This window comes from Coregonus clupeaformis, chromosome 12 (genome assembly GCF_020615455.1).
Source record: "Coregonus clupeaformis isolate EN_2021a chromosome 12, ASM2061545v1, whole genome shotgun sequence".
In the NCBI taxonomy this organism is placed as follows: Eukaryota; Metazoa; Chordata; class Actinopteri; order Salmoniformes; family Salmonidae; genus Coregonus; species Coregonus clupeaformis.
Window position 1 is genome coordinate 21,944,012 of NC_059203.1, and position 14,730 is coordinate 21,958,741.

Consider the following 14,730-nt stretch of genomic DNA (forward strand, 5'->3'; position numbering starts at 1 on the left):
TCTGAAGTTTGCTAGAGTGCATTTGGATGATCCAGAAGAGGATTGGGAGAATGTCATATGGTCAGATGAAACTTTTTGGTAAAAACTCAACTCGTCGTGTTTGGAGGACAAAGAATGCTGAGTTGCATCCAAAGAACACCATACCTACTGTGAAGCATGGGGGTGGAAACATCATGCTTTGGGGCTGTTTTTCTGCAAAGGGACCAGGACGACTGATCCGTGTAAAGGAAAGAATGAATGGGGCCATGTATCGTGAGATTTTGAGTGAAAACCTCCTTCCATCAGCAAGGGCATTGAAGATGAAACGTGGCTGGGTCTTTCAGCATGACAATGATCCCAAACACACCGCCCGGGCAACGAAGGAGTGGCTTCGTAAGAAGCATTTCAAGGTCCTGGAGTGGCCTAGCCAGTCTCCAGATCTCAACCCCATAGAAAATATTTGGCGGGAGTTGAAAGTCCGTGTTGCCCAGCGACAGCCCCAAAACATCACTGCTCTAGAGGAGATCTGCATGGAGGAATGGGCCAAAATACCAGCAACAGTGTGTGAAAACCTTGTGAAGACTTACAGAAAACGTTTGACCTGTGTCATTGCCAACAAAGGGTATATAACAAAGTATTGAGAAACTTTTGTTATTGACTAAATACTTATTTTCCACCATAATTTGCAAATAAATTCATAAAAAATCCTACAATGTGATTTTCTGGATTTTTTTCCTCATTTTGTCTGTCATAGTTGACGTGTACCTATGATGAAAATTACAGGCCTCTCATCTTTTTAAGTGGGAGAACTTGCACAATTGGTGGCTGACTAAATACTTTTTTTCCCCACTGTATATGTAATTTGGTGTGCTTAGTATCAATTTCATTTCACCTGTTTTCTACGTCTGTACTCTTTTCTGGTTGTTTATGAAGACAATATGACAAGAGGACTGAGTTGACCCCCAACTATAGTGTTACGAGGTTGTGCGTATCAACACCTGTCCATTAAAATGACCTCTCTGGTCTGCAGACGCTGATGGAAGAAGAGCCCACGTTGACGCAGGTGTACGGGAGTACCTCATGGTTGAGTACTTGGACCCTTACAAATATTTTGAGTTTTATATTTTGCAGAGAGTCCTGTGTTTTGTGCAGTAGGGGTGACCTCACTAGGCTGTTTTGTTTTGAATAGTGCCACCTTTCATTGGAGTTTCACTGGGATAGTCTCCTGTAAACCACTCTCGCGTCCCATTGGCCTGAGGCCCAGTGTGGGGGAAGAAAGGCAGGAATGACAACATCCCGAAGGTTTCCTCAGGACAGAGCTTCCAAATGGTAATTCTGTTCCATGTAGTGCACTACTTTTGGCACCGTGTTCCCTATGTAGTGCACTACTTTTGGCACCGTGTTCCCTATGTATTCCTCTACACAAGTAGTGCACTATACAGTGCATTCATAAAATGTATTCAGACCCCTTTACTTTTTCCACATTTTGTTACATTACAGCCTTATTCTAAAATAGATTAAATTGTTTTTTTCCCTCATCAATCTACACACAATACCCCATAATGACAAAGGCAAAAACAGGTTTTAAATTTTTTTTGCAAATGTATTAAGAATTAAAAACTTAAATATTACATTTACATAAGTATACAGACCCTTTACTCAGTACTTTGTTGAAGCACCTTTGGCAGTGATTACAGCCTCGAGTCTTCTTGGGTATACGCTACAAGCTTTGCACACCTGTATTTGGGGAGTTTCTCCCATTCTTCTCTGCAGATCCTCTCAAGCTCTGTCAGGTTGGATGGGGAGCGTTGCTGCACAGCTATTTTCAGGTCTCTCCAGAGACTCTGGCTGGGCCACTCAAGGACATTCAGAGACTTGTGCCGAAGCCACTCCTGCGTTGTCTTGGCTGTGTGCTTAGGGTCGTTGTCCTGTTGGAAGTTGAACCTTCGCCCCAGTCTGAGGGCCTGAGCGCTCTGGAGCAGGTTTTCATGAAGGATTTCTCTGTACTTTGCTCCGTTAATCTTTTCCTCGATCCTGACTAGTCTCTCAGTCCCTGCCACTGAAAAACATCCCCACAGCATGATGCTGCCACCACCATGCTTCAACGTAGGGATGGTGCCAGGTTTCCTCCAGACGTGACACTTGGCATTAAGGCCAAAGAGTTACATCTTGGTTTCATCAGACCAGATAATCTTGTTTCTCATGGTCTGATAGTCTTTAGGTGCCTTTTGGCAAACTCCAAGCGGGCTGTCATGTGCCTTTTACTGAGGAGTGGTTTCCATCTGGCCACTCTACCATAAAGGCCTGATTGGTGGCGTGCTCCAGAGATGGTTGTCCTTCTGGAAGGTTCTCCCATCTCCACAGAGTAACTCTGGAGCTCTTTCAGAGTGACCATCTGGTTTTTGGTCACCTTTACGTTACAGCCTTATTATAATATTATTATTATTATTATTTATTTTTATCCTCATAAATCTACACACAATACCCCATAATGACAAAGCAAAAACAGGTTTTTAGAAATGTTGGTAATTTATTAAAAATAAAAAACTGAAATACCATATTTACATAAGTATTCAGACCCTTTGCTATGAGACTAGAAATTGAGCTCAGATGCATCCTGTTTCCATTGATCATCCTTGAGATGTTTCTACAACTTGATTGGAGTCCACCTGTGGTAAATTCAATTGATTGGACATGATTTGGAAAGGCACACACCTGTCTATATAAGGTCCCACAGTTGACAGTGCATGTCAGAGCAAAAACCAAGGCGTGAGGTTGAAGGAATTGTCCGTAGAGCTCCGAGATTGTGTCAAGGCACAGATCTGGGGAAGGGTACCAAAACATTTCTGCAGCATTGAAGTTCCCCAAGAACACAGTGGCCTCCATCATTGTTAAATGGCAGAAGTTTGGAACCACCAAGACTCTTCCTAGAGCTGGCCGCCCGGCCAAACTGAACAATCGGGGGAGAAGGGCCTTGGTCAGGGAGGTGACCAAGAACCCAATGGTCACTCTGACAGAGCTCCAGAGTTCCTCTGTGGAGATGGGAGAACCTTCCAGAAGGACAACCATCTCTGCAGCACTCCACCAATCAGGCCTTTATGGTAGTGGCCAGAAGGAGGTCACTCCTCAGTAAAAGGCACATGACAGCCCGATTGGAGTTTGCCAAAAGGCACCTAAAGGACTCTCAGACCAGGAGAATCAACCTGCTCCAGAGCGCTCAGGACCTCAGACTGGGGCGAAGGTTCACCTTCCAACAGGACAATGACCCTAAGCACACAGCCAAGACAACGCAGGAGAGGCTTTGGGACAAGTCTCTTAATGTCCTTGAGTGGCCCAGCCAGAGCCCGGACTTGAACCTGATCGAACATCTCTGGAGAGACCTGAAAATAACTGTGCAGCGATGCTCCCCATCCAACCTGACATTGCTTGAGAGGATCTGCAGAGAAGAATGGGAGAAACTCCCCAAATACAGGTGTGTCAAGCTTGTAGTGTCATACCCAATAAGACTCGAGGCTGTAATCACTGCCAAAGGTGCTTCAACAAAGTACTCAGTAAAGGGTCTGAATACTTATGTAAATGTGATATTTCATTTTTTTTTATATACGTTTCCTAAAATTGATAAAAACCTGTTTTTGCTTCGTCATTATGGGGTATTGTGTGTAGATTGATGAGGGAAAAAAACTATTTAATCAATTTTAGAATAAGGCTGTAACATAACAAAATGTGGAAAATGTAAAGGGTTCTGAATACTTTCCGAATGCACTGTGTGTGTGTGTATATATATATAAATAAAAACGCACACAAGTGAAGCAGTTGACTAGCTTCATTCCTATTTATTTCAGAGAGCCTCTGCTATGACATTTTAGGGTTCTTTGACATTTGTTTTGCCAGAATCTAGAGTTTAGACGCACTACCGTGCACAAGGTTTCTACTTAGTTTCTGAGCTAAAATGATGTTATAGCATTTATTTTGGGGGAGAATCTCTGAACAATCAATGAAGACAAGCTGGTTCAGCCTGGTTGACAAAACTCGACTTAAACGGCCTCTCCGTGTAGTCAACCTGGACAACATTTACATCCTATTAATTATTCACCACTTACAAGGGCTACCACTGCTTAAAACGATCTGTTGTATCTCTCCATCACACCAGGGAAGGTAAATGAGGTGCGTTACGCTACACTTTTTGGGGGGTTGGGGTCCCCTTGGAGGCCCCCCCCAGATAGCATTATGAGCACGTCATAAGCCATGATTTTTGGGGGGTGGAATTACAGTAAATTGGCTTTAAAAGTGCACATTTCTCTCTGTCTCATAATACTACTACCAATAATAATTTATTCAGCTTCTATAGCGGTTTTCATTACAGAAAGAATCTCAAAGCGCTTGAAAAAAAAAAAAGAAACAAGCGTCAAATAAAATATATGTAGCTACATAACAGAGAGTAGGTCTGGAATATGACAATTGTCAGCTAGAGTTGTTTCAAGTCTCAAACATGGCGAATGGAATGGTATCAAACCATGTGTTGGATACCATTCAACTAATTCCGCTCCAGCCATTACCACGAGCCTGTCCTCCCCAATTAAGATGCCACCAACCTCCTGTAATTGAAAGCATGGGGTGCTTCCCCACAGGAAGTTCCAGACACATGTAGAATCTATGCCAAGGTGCATCGAAGCTGTTCTTGTTTCTCATGGGCCGGCCCATTGCCTCCTTCCGACTGCCTTCCATTTTTGAAGACATTTATTTTAATTGATAGAGCGGCCAATGGAGTATCTGGTCAATATAATGGATAATCTGTGCCTACATGCTGGTCTTGACGAGATGGAAAAAAAAACTGTTGGGGGAGGTTATCTTCTGCACTGTTCAACCAATCCAGTAAATGTGGAGGATGAGTTAAGTTGGAGAGTCGCCTTGTTAATGGGTCATGACTGGAAGGAATACAGCTTTTGTCAAATTAATGTCAAAAGTAGAATTTTTTTTTTTTTTTTAGCTAACCCTAACCTTAACCTAATTATCCTAACCTGCTAAATTAATTATCCTAACCGGCTGTGTACATTTTCCTAACCTGCTACGGAAATCGGACATGAATTTCACAAAAGCTGGACCCTTATAGAGATGACCTTGTTAACGTCCAAAACCAGAAGTTGCGTCACAGGCTCTCTTTCCATTTCCCCTGAAAACCGGAACATCTGGTTGTTGGGGACTCAGCTACAGAGAATGGAACAGCTGGATAGGGGAAACAGCAATAGTCGCACAAAAGGGAATATAATGTTGCGGATAAAGTTCGGAATGACAATTTCATGTGTACAACATCTAAAAACCTGCATCACTATACAAAGAGCTTTGCTGTTTCTAAAAGGACGTATTTGTGTGTTTTTGGAGCCTTTGTTAATGTTTTTTCAGGGACCCCATACTACACAACGAGGATGAGGAAGTGATTTGCTGTTTGGAGTAAGTTTCTCAAAAACAAGTGAAATCACAAAAATTCTATAACATTCGATTTACATAAAAAATAGAGATTTGTTTGTAAAAAAAATACAACTTATCCTTTAATGGATATATATATATAGGGAGGAATAAGATGGGGGAGACCAATTCGGAAGGTCCAGGGTGGGTTTCAAACCCATGCCTATCTAGGGCTGTGGCGGTCATGAAATATGTCAGCCGGTTATTGTCATGAAAAAGACTGCCGGTCTCACCGTACTGGACCATTCATTACTATAAACAGCTTAGCATCTCCAGGCCTCCAGACATACAAGCCGCTGATGCGCGCCTTCGGAACATCTACATTTAAAAAAGTCAAATAAATCAATTTAATATACACCATCACAATAAATCCATTATTTATTTTAGGCAGGTCTAAAGAAACATTAGAAAGATGTATATATTCTCTCCCAGACTCATGGATAGAACGTTTGGAGCGTAGCATAAGGTAACTGGTCTATCCAGTATGCATAATAATACAGTCCACACTCAAAGGCAATTACTCAAATTTGTTTAATTTTGGAGTATATTCTAGACCAATTATTACATTTACATTTACATTTACGTCATTTAGCAGACGCTCTTATCCAGAGCGACTTACAAATTGGTGCATTCACCCTATAACCAGTGGGATAACAACTTTACAATGTTTTTTATTTATTTTATTTTATGTTTTTTTTTTTTTAAGAGGGGGGATATAGTTCCATAGCATAGTTCCCGCTCAGCCCAGTCAAAACTGTTCGCTGCTCTGGCACCCCAATGGTGGAACAAGCTCCCTCACGACGCCAGGACAGCGGAGTCACTCACCACCTTCCGGAGACATTTGAAACCCCACCTCTTTAAGGAATACCTGGGATAGGATAAAGTAATCCTAGAAGGTAGAAGGATTACTTTATCCTATCCCAGGTATTCCTTAAAGAGGTGGGGTTTCAAATGTCTCCGGAAGGTGGTGAGTGACTCCGCTGTCCTGGCGTCGTGAGGGAGCTTGTTCCACCATTGGGGTGCCAGAGCAGCGAACAGTTTTGACTGGGCTGAGCGGGAACTATGCTTCCGCAGAGGAAGGGGAGCCAGCAGGCCAGAGGTGGATGAACGCAATGCCCTCGTTTGGGTATAGGGACTGATCAGAGCCTGAAGGTACGGAGGTGCCGTTCCCCTCACAGCTCCATAGGCAAGCACCATGGTCTTGTAACAGATGCGAGCTTCAACTGGAAGCCAGTGGAGTGTGCGGAGGAGCGGGGGTGACGTGAGAGAACTTGGGAAGGTTGAACACCAGACGGGCTGCGGCATTCTGGATGAGTTGTAGGGGTTTAATGGCACAGGCAGGGAGCCCAGCCAACAGCGAGTTGCAGTAATCCAGACGGGAGATGACAAGTGCCTGGATTAGGACCTGTGCCGCTTCCTGTGTAAGGCAGGGTCGTACTCTCCGAATGTTGTAGAGCATGAACCTGCAGGATCGGGTCACCGCCTTGATGTTAGCGGAGAACGACAGGGTATTGTCCAGGGTCACGCCAAGGCTCTTCGCACTCTGGGAGAAGGACACAACGGAGTTGTCAACCGTGATGGCGAGATCATGGAACGGGCAGTCCTTCCCGGGAGGAAGAGCAGCTCCGTCTTGCCAAGGTTCAGCTTGAGGTGGTGATCCGTCATCCATACTGATATGTCTGCCAGACATGCAGAGATGCGATTCGCCACCTGGTTATCAGAAGGGGGAAAGGAGAAGATTAGTTGTGTATCGTCAGCGTAGCAATGATAGGAGAGGCCATGTGAGGATATGACAGAGCCAAGTGACTTGGTGTATAGCGAGAATAGGAGAGGGCCTAGAACTGAGCCCTGGGGGACACCAGTGGTGAGAGCATGTGGTGCGGAGACAGCTTCTCGCCACGCCACTTGGTAGGAGCGACCGGTCAGGTAGGACGCAATCCAAGAGTGAGCCGCGCCGGAGATGCCCAGCTCGGAGAGGGTGGAGAGGAGGATCTGATGGTTCACAGTATCAAAGGCAGCAGACAGGTCTAGAAGGACAAGAGCAGAGGAGAGAGAGAGTTAGCTATAGCTGTGCGGAGAGCCTCCGTGACACAGAGAAGAGCAGTCTCAGTTGAATGACCAGTCCTGAAACCTGACTGGTTAGGATCAAGAAGGTCATTCTGAGAGAGATAGCAAGAGAGTTGGCTAAAGACGGCACGCTCAATAGTTTTGGAAAGAAAAGAAAGAAGGGATACTGGTCTGTAGTTGTTGACATCAGAGGGATCGAGTGTTGGTTTTTTGAGAAGGGGTGCAACTCTCGCTCTCTTGAAGACGGAAGGGACATAGCCAGCGGTCAAGGATGAGTTGATCAGCGAGGTGAGGCAGGGGAGAAGGTCACCGGAGATGGTCTGGAGAAGAGAGGAGGGGATGGGGTCAAGCGGGCAGGTTGTTGGGCGGCCTGCAGTCACAAGTCGCAAGATTTTATCTGGAGAGAGAGGGGAGAAAGAAGTCAAAGCATAGGGTAGGGCAGTGTGAGCAGGACCAGCAGTGTCATTAGACTTAACAAACGAGGATCGGATGTCGTCAACCTTCTTTTCAAAGTGGTTGACGAAGTCATCCACAGAGAGGGAGGAGGGGGGATTCAGCAGGGAGGAGAATGTGGCAAAGAGCTTCCTAGGGTTAGAGGCAGATGCTTGGAATTTAGAGTGGTAGGAAGTGGCCTTAGCAGCAGAAACAGATGAAGAAAATGTAGAGAGGAGGGAGTGAAAAGATGCCAGGTCCGCAGGGAGTCTAGTTTTCTTCCATTTCCGCTCAGCTGCCCGGAGCTCTGTTCTGTGAGCTCGCAATGAGTCATCAAGCCACGGAGCTGGAGGGGAGGACTGAGCCGGCCGGGAGGATAATTATGTACCAAAGACATCTTAAATCAGTTTTTTTAAAATGTTTTTCTGCGGTGCGTAATATGCGGTAGGTTATGTATTGCATAATGGCAAAATAATTATTTTAATTCTTGTTTTTTTTCATCCTTGGGCTCATATGTAGGCCTATGCGTATGCATAAGCTCCAATATGCGTATTGGTGTTTTGAATGAATCGTAACCTTAGAAAGTGCTGTCCATTTTGTTGTGTTAGGCTTTGAAACAACATCCACAACGACCATGTTTTCCACTCCGTGTCAACCTGTTGAACTTTTTTCTTCAAATTGATCGATCACGGTGAGGTAAGTTTTAAAAGCATGATACTGTTTTGATGATAAGTGTTTGATGTGATTTTCGACTGCATTTGCATTGATGTCAGAGTGGTTATAGGGACAATAGAGCACTGAGTACCAGGCCATTAGGACCTGATGGTCGTTAGCGAGTTGGGTACTACCAACGCATATCCAGAGTGCAAAAGAGGAGATTACCATGACTCAACGGTCACATAGAATTTTACTGTGGTCATGACTCATGACTGCTGGTGTGGTGATAATATGTCACCTCAACAGCTCTACCCTTACTACTGTATAATCATAACAATGGACACTGCAGTAACCAATCAATTAAAAAGATCTCCACACTACTGTTTACTCTATGACTGAAGCTTGAAATGCTGGAACGACACACAGTTAAACATCACATGATAGAGCTATGGCTAGAAAGAGGCATGAAGAGAAATATGGAGAGATACAGAGAGAAAGGGAGAATGAGAGAAAGAGTGCAGAAAATTAATGCAAAACTGGGCAAATTGAAAAAAAGAAAGATGGTAAGAGAGAGAGAGAGAGAAAGAGATAGAGAGAAGACCCAGATGGTCAGGCTGGTGCTTGGCTGCAGTGGGCTGTCTCCTGTCTGCTCCTAGCTGGCTGGGCTAATGGGACGGCAGGATGGAGGGGGCTCCCCACGGGCTGGGCCAATGAGATGGCAGGATGGAGGGGGCACAGGCCTGGGCAGTGCCAACAGGCTGTGAGAGGGGCCAACAGGCTGTGAGAGGAGCCAACCAGGGGAAGGCGCCAAGCTGCCACAGAGGAGCCCTGTGGAGGGCACAGTCAGGGCCCTTTCACTTTGATCATGGGGCACCGCCAGAAGATGGCACTGCCAGCACCAGCACCAGCGCCAGCGGAACCAGCGCCAAGGTGTCCTACTACACCCAGTATCATGCCACACTTGCTGGGTGGCGGACAGTGCCTTTTGGCTAGTCAAGAGATTGAGCTGATTGAATCCCATCAAGGCCCGGGTTTTGAATACTCTTTCAAATGCGTCCTTGCGTTCTCCCTTTCAAATCAAATCAAATGTTATTTGTCACATGCGCAGGTGTAAACCTTACTGTGAAATGGTTACTTAACCAACAATGCAGTTAAGAAAATAAGGGTTAAGAAAATATTTACAAAATAAACTAAAAGTAAAAAAAGTAACAATAAAATAACAATAACGAGGCTATATACAGGGGGTACTGGTACTGAGTCAATATGTGGGGGTACAGGTTAGTTGAGGTAATATGTACATGTACTTGGCGCTCCGGTACTGCTTGCCGTGCGGTAGCAGAGAGAACAGTCTATGACTTGGGTGGCTGGAGTCGTTGACAATGTTTAGGGCCTTCCTCTGACACCGCCTGGTATCGAGTTCCTGGATGGCAGGAAGCTTGGCCCCAGTGATGCCTTCTGTAGCGCCTTATAGCCGGATGCCGAGCAGTTGCCATACCAGGCGGTGATGTAACCAGTCAGGATGCTCTCAATGGTGCAGCTGTAGAACGTTTTGAGGATCTGGGGACTCATGCCAAATATTTAGGCGTTGTCGTGCCCTCTTCATGACTGTCTTGATGTGTTTGGACCATGATAGTTTGTTGGTGATGTGGACACCAAGGAACTTGATGCTCTCGACCCGCTCCACTACAGCCCTGTTGATGTGAATGGGGGCATGCTCTGCCCTCCTTGTCCTGTAATACACGATCAGATCCGTTGTCTTGCTCACGTTGAGGGAGAGGTTGTTGTCCTGGCACCACACTGCCAGGTCTCTGACTTCCTCCCAATAGGCTGTCTCATCGTTGTCGGTGATCAGGCCTACCACTGTTGTGTCGTCAGCAAATACAAAAGAAGAAGAAAATGTACTACTTTAAAACGGAAATAGCCTCAATGGTGCTGCCCATGTTGTCACAGATGCCATAATGGCACAAATACAAAGATGAGTCCTCTATCTATCTCTATGGAGCCCCCTCGCACATCCATTCAGACCTAGGACTGAAATTCAAGCAGTGCGAGTACGTTTACATTTTACATTTTACATTTTTAGTCATTTAGCAGACGCTCTTATCCAGAGCGACTTACAGTTAGCGCATACATTATTTTATCGAACCCACAACCCTGGCGTTGCAAACGCCATGCTCTACCAACTGAGCTACATCCCCTGCCGGCCATTCCCTCCCCTACCCTGGACGACGCTGGGCCAATTGTGCGCCGCCCCATGGGTCTCCCGGTCGCGGTCGTTTATTCTGTGAAGCTCCTAACGAGCTTGTCAATAGATCTTATAGGAAATAAGCTTCAATATATACCACCGCCACAGGAAGTTGGAGTCACCTTAATTGGGGAGGACAGGCTCATGGTAATGGCTGGAGCGTTGTTAGTGGAATGGTATCAAATACATCAAACATATGGTTTCCATGCTTGATGCTATTCCATTCGCTCCTTTCCAGCCATTATTATGAGCCGTTCTCCCCTCAGCAGCCTCCACTGATCACCGCCTAATGTACATAGAGCTCCATAGAAGTTACATAGATGTTTCCCCTAGGCACAGATCTAGGATCAGCTTCCCAAATCCTAACTTAACCATTAAAGGGGGAAACACAAAACTGACCCAAGTACAGCATGTAGAGGCAACTTTTTGGGGGGGAATTGTATGCATGTACTCATAGCCACAACGAGCTGGTTCTCTTTCTGGAGACTGGTTGGATGACGCGGCAAGATAAAATTAGACAGCGGGATTCATCAGCTGGTATAATTAACCAGTTATGTAACGGCTCTGCTGACACAGTGAGTGCATGGAGGAGGTTCTCCTCATTAAAAACTGACACATCTAACAACATGTCATCACCGGCGATGCACATAAAGTATATACAGTGGGGAGAACAAGTATTTGATACACTGCCGATTTTGCAGGTTTTCCTACTTACAAAGCATGTAGAGGTCTGTAATTTTTATCATAGGTACACTTCAACTGTGAGAGACGGAATCTAAAACAAAAATCCAGAAAATCACATTGTATGATTTTTAAGTAATTAATTTGCATTTTATTGCATGACATAAGTATTTGATACAACAGAAAAGCAGAACTTAATATTTGGTACAGAAACCTTTGTTTGCAATTACAGAGATCATACGTTTCCTGTAGGTCTTGACCAGGTTTGCACACACTGCAGCAGGGATTTTGGCTCACTCCTCCATACAGACCTTCTCCAGATCCTTCAGGTTTCGGGGCTGTCGCTGGGCAATACGGACTTTCAGCTCCCTCCAAAGATTTTCTATTGGGTTCAGGTCTGGAGACTGGCTAGGCCACTCCAGGACCTTGAGATGCTTCTTACGGAGCCACTCCTTAGTTGCCCTGGCTGTGTGTTTCGGGTCGTTGTCATGCTGGAAGACCCAGCCACGACCCATCTTCAATGCTCTTACTGAGGGGAGGTTGTTGGCCAAGATCTCGCGATACATGGCCCCATCCATCCTCCCCTCAATACGGTGCAGGATACTCATGATCATTGAGGTGAGATCTTGCATGGAGCCCCAGACCGAGGGTGATTGACCGTCATCTTGAACTTCTTCCATTTTCTAATAATTGCGGCAACAGTTGTTGCCTTCTCACCAAGCTGCTTGCCTATTGTCCTGTAGCCCATCCCAGCCTTGTGCAGGTCTACAATTTTATCCCTGATGTCCTTACACAGCTCTCTGGTCTTGGCCATTGTGGAGAGGTTGGAGTCTGTTTGATTGAGTGTGTGAACAGGTCTTTTATACAGGTAACGAGTTCAAACAGGTGCAGTTAATACAGGTAATGAGTGGAGAACAGGAGGGCTTCTTAAAGAAAAACTAACAGGTCTGTGAGAGCCGGAATTCTTACTGGTTGGTAGGTGATCAAATACTTATGTCATGCAATAAAATGCAAATTAATTATAAAAATCATACAATGTGATTTTCTGGATTTTTGTTTTAGATTCCGTCTCTCACAGTTGAAGTGTACCTATGATAAAAAATTACAGACCTCTACATGCTTTGTAAGTAGGAAAACCTGAAAAATCAAATACTTGTTCTCCCCACTGTAGCCAAGTATCCTCCTGGCTTGGATCATTTTCAAAGATCTTGAGGTCGGGCCAAAAGGTAGGTTTGCTGCTAATTATTGGTTAGGATGTTGGGAGGGAAATGAGAATAAACACTACTTAATGTGGCCAAAAAAACAAGTCCGGAGCCACCAACGTCCCAGACTTGAATGGAGGGATTGAAAAAGGGGTTGAGTCATGGTGACTGGGTTAGTTTACAGAGGGGCTGTCGTTCCCGTTCCGTCTGTTGGCTCTCCAGAGTTTCCCGTCTGAGTGATTGTTATTCAGAGCGTGGCAGTGACGACAGATAGAGGTAGAAGACAGCCCGTTCCCACGTAAGACCCCAGGTGTGGTTGGCTGAGTGTGTGTGTGCGTGTGTTTTGTTTGGGTGAAGAAGCCACCCAGCATACTACAGTACTATACACACCACAGACACCCACATGACATTCCCCAAACGAAGCGGTCCGCATTCCACACCTAGCGTTAACATTCCGGAAGCTGCGCTTTGCTCATATAAACCCAATGAGTCAGAAGAAATATCAAAATATTTAGTGGAACTTCTCCCTTTTCCCAGACCCAGACGGACCAAACCCCAGTCGACCTGGACCGAGACGAACCAATACCCCAGTCGACCCAGAGAGAGAGCACTCCAGAACGGAGATGGGCGAGCCAGACAATGAGGGATGGGGGCATAGTCGCGAGAAGTCGGGGCGCGCAGCACCCTCTGATAAATAAACAAATGTGTGCACTAGGCCTTTATTACTCCTGTTTGAGCAGAGAAAAATACTTGTCAGCAGAGCGGTAAAAAATACTCCTCAGCACCCCCACAACATCTTCGGGGTGGGGGGTGCTCCCTGGCACAGATAGGGAGGAAAGAAACAAGCACAGAAACGTTTAGTCTCAGGCATCTCCCACCCTCTCGCTCTCTCCCTGTCTTTTTCCGCTGTGTGGTACATTGGCTGTCAGAGCAGGTGTTGGGCAGGTATAAAGGCCATCTGGATGGAGCGCTGAGCAGTGAGAATGAAGACTTCCACACTCTGACAGAGCTCAGACGAACCATCTGGTACCCCCCTCGCTTAAAGAACCTTTTCCCAGCTTCTTCACACACCGGCCTCCGGCACTCACGCTCTCTCACTAAAAACCATAGCTGTTCACTCACTCCCCTCGATTAGCGTCTGCTGTCGGGAGGTTAGTAGAGTGTAAAGACCTGTTTCTTCCTCAGAGAGATTTCTTAGTTTATTTTTTCTTGTGACTTCTTGGAGTGGAGTCGGGCCGGCATGGCGTGGATGAGAAGTGCATTTGGACCCGGCATGTCAGTCTGTCTCTGGGCTTTGTGTCTGTCCTTCAGTCTCATCTGGACTTGTCAAGTCACCCAGGCAGCCACCTACAGACACGCAGGTACAGTACAACCTTGATTACATACACTCTTAGAAAAAAGGGTTCATGGAGGGTTCTTCAGGTGTTGCCTGTTTTTAAGAATCTGAGCAATTGGAAGATGCAGTTTGTGATATTAAGCACAACAAATGTGTAACATATTGTATGATTTGGATTAGTAACATATCATAAAACTTTGCAGGACATAACATACGAAATGGATGACGCTGTACACAATTTAATGACGTAGTACACAAAAAACAGGGACCCATTTCGGCTCGTGAGCACCACTTTCAAAACTACTGTCTGAAATTATACAAAAGTTCTGAAGGCTCACTTTAACACAGTAAGATGTTTAGTAATTTCTCCCTAGAACAATACATTACTTATTTTAAGGGGCTTCTATACGTTCCGTTCTACTATAAATTCCGTTCTACCTTGGTGTGAAAAAAAGAAAAAGTATATAAACTATAAATAATCTAATTTGGCTTGGGTCAAATAGAAACATTTCACACACATTTCTTCCATCAACTGAAGTGACTTGACAAAAACTACTCAACATAACCCCATAAATTACCAGAAAACCTCAACAAATCAGTCTAGATAAAGATTGTACCATAAATTAAAATCACATCTGTGATAATGCATTTTCATATACATTTAATGA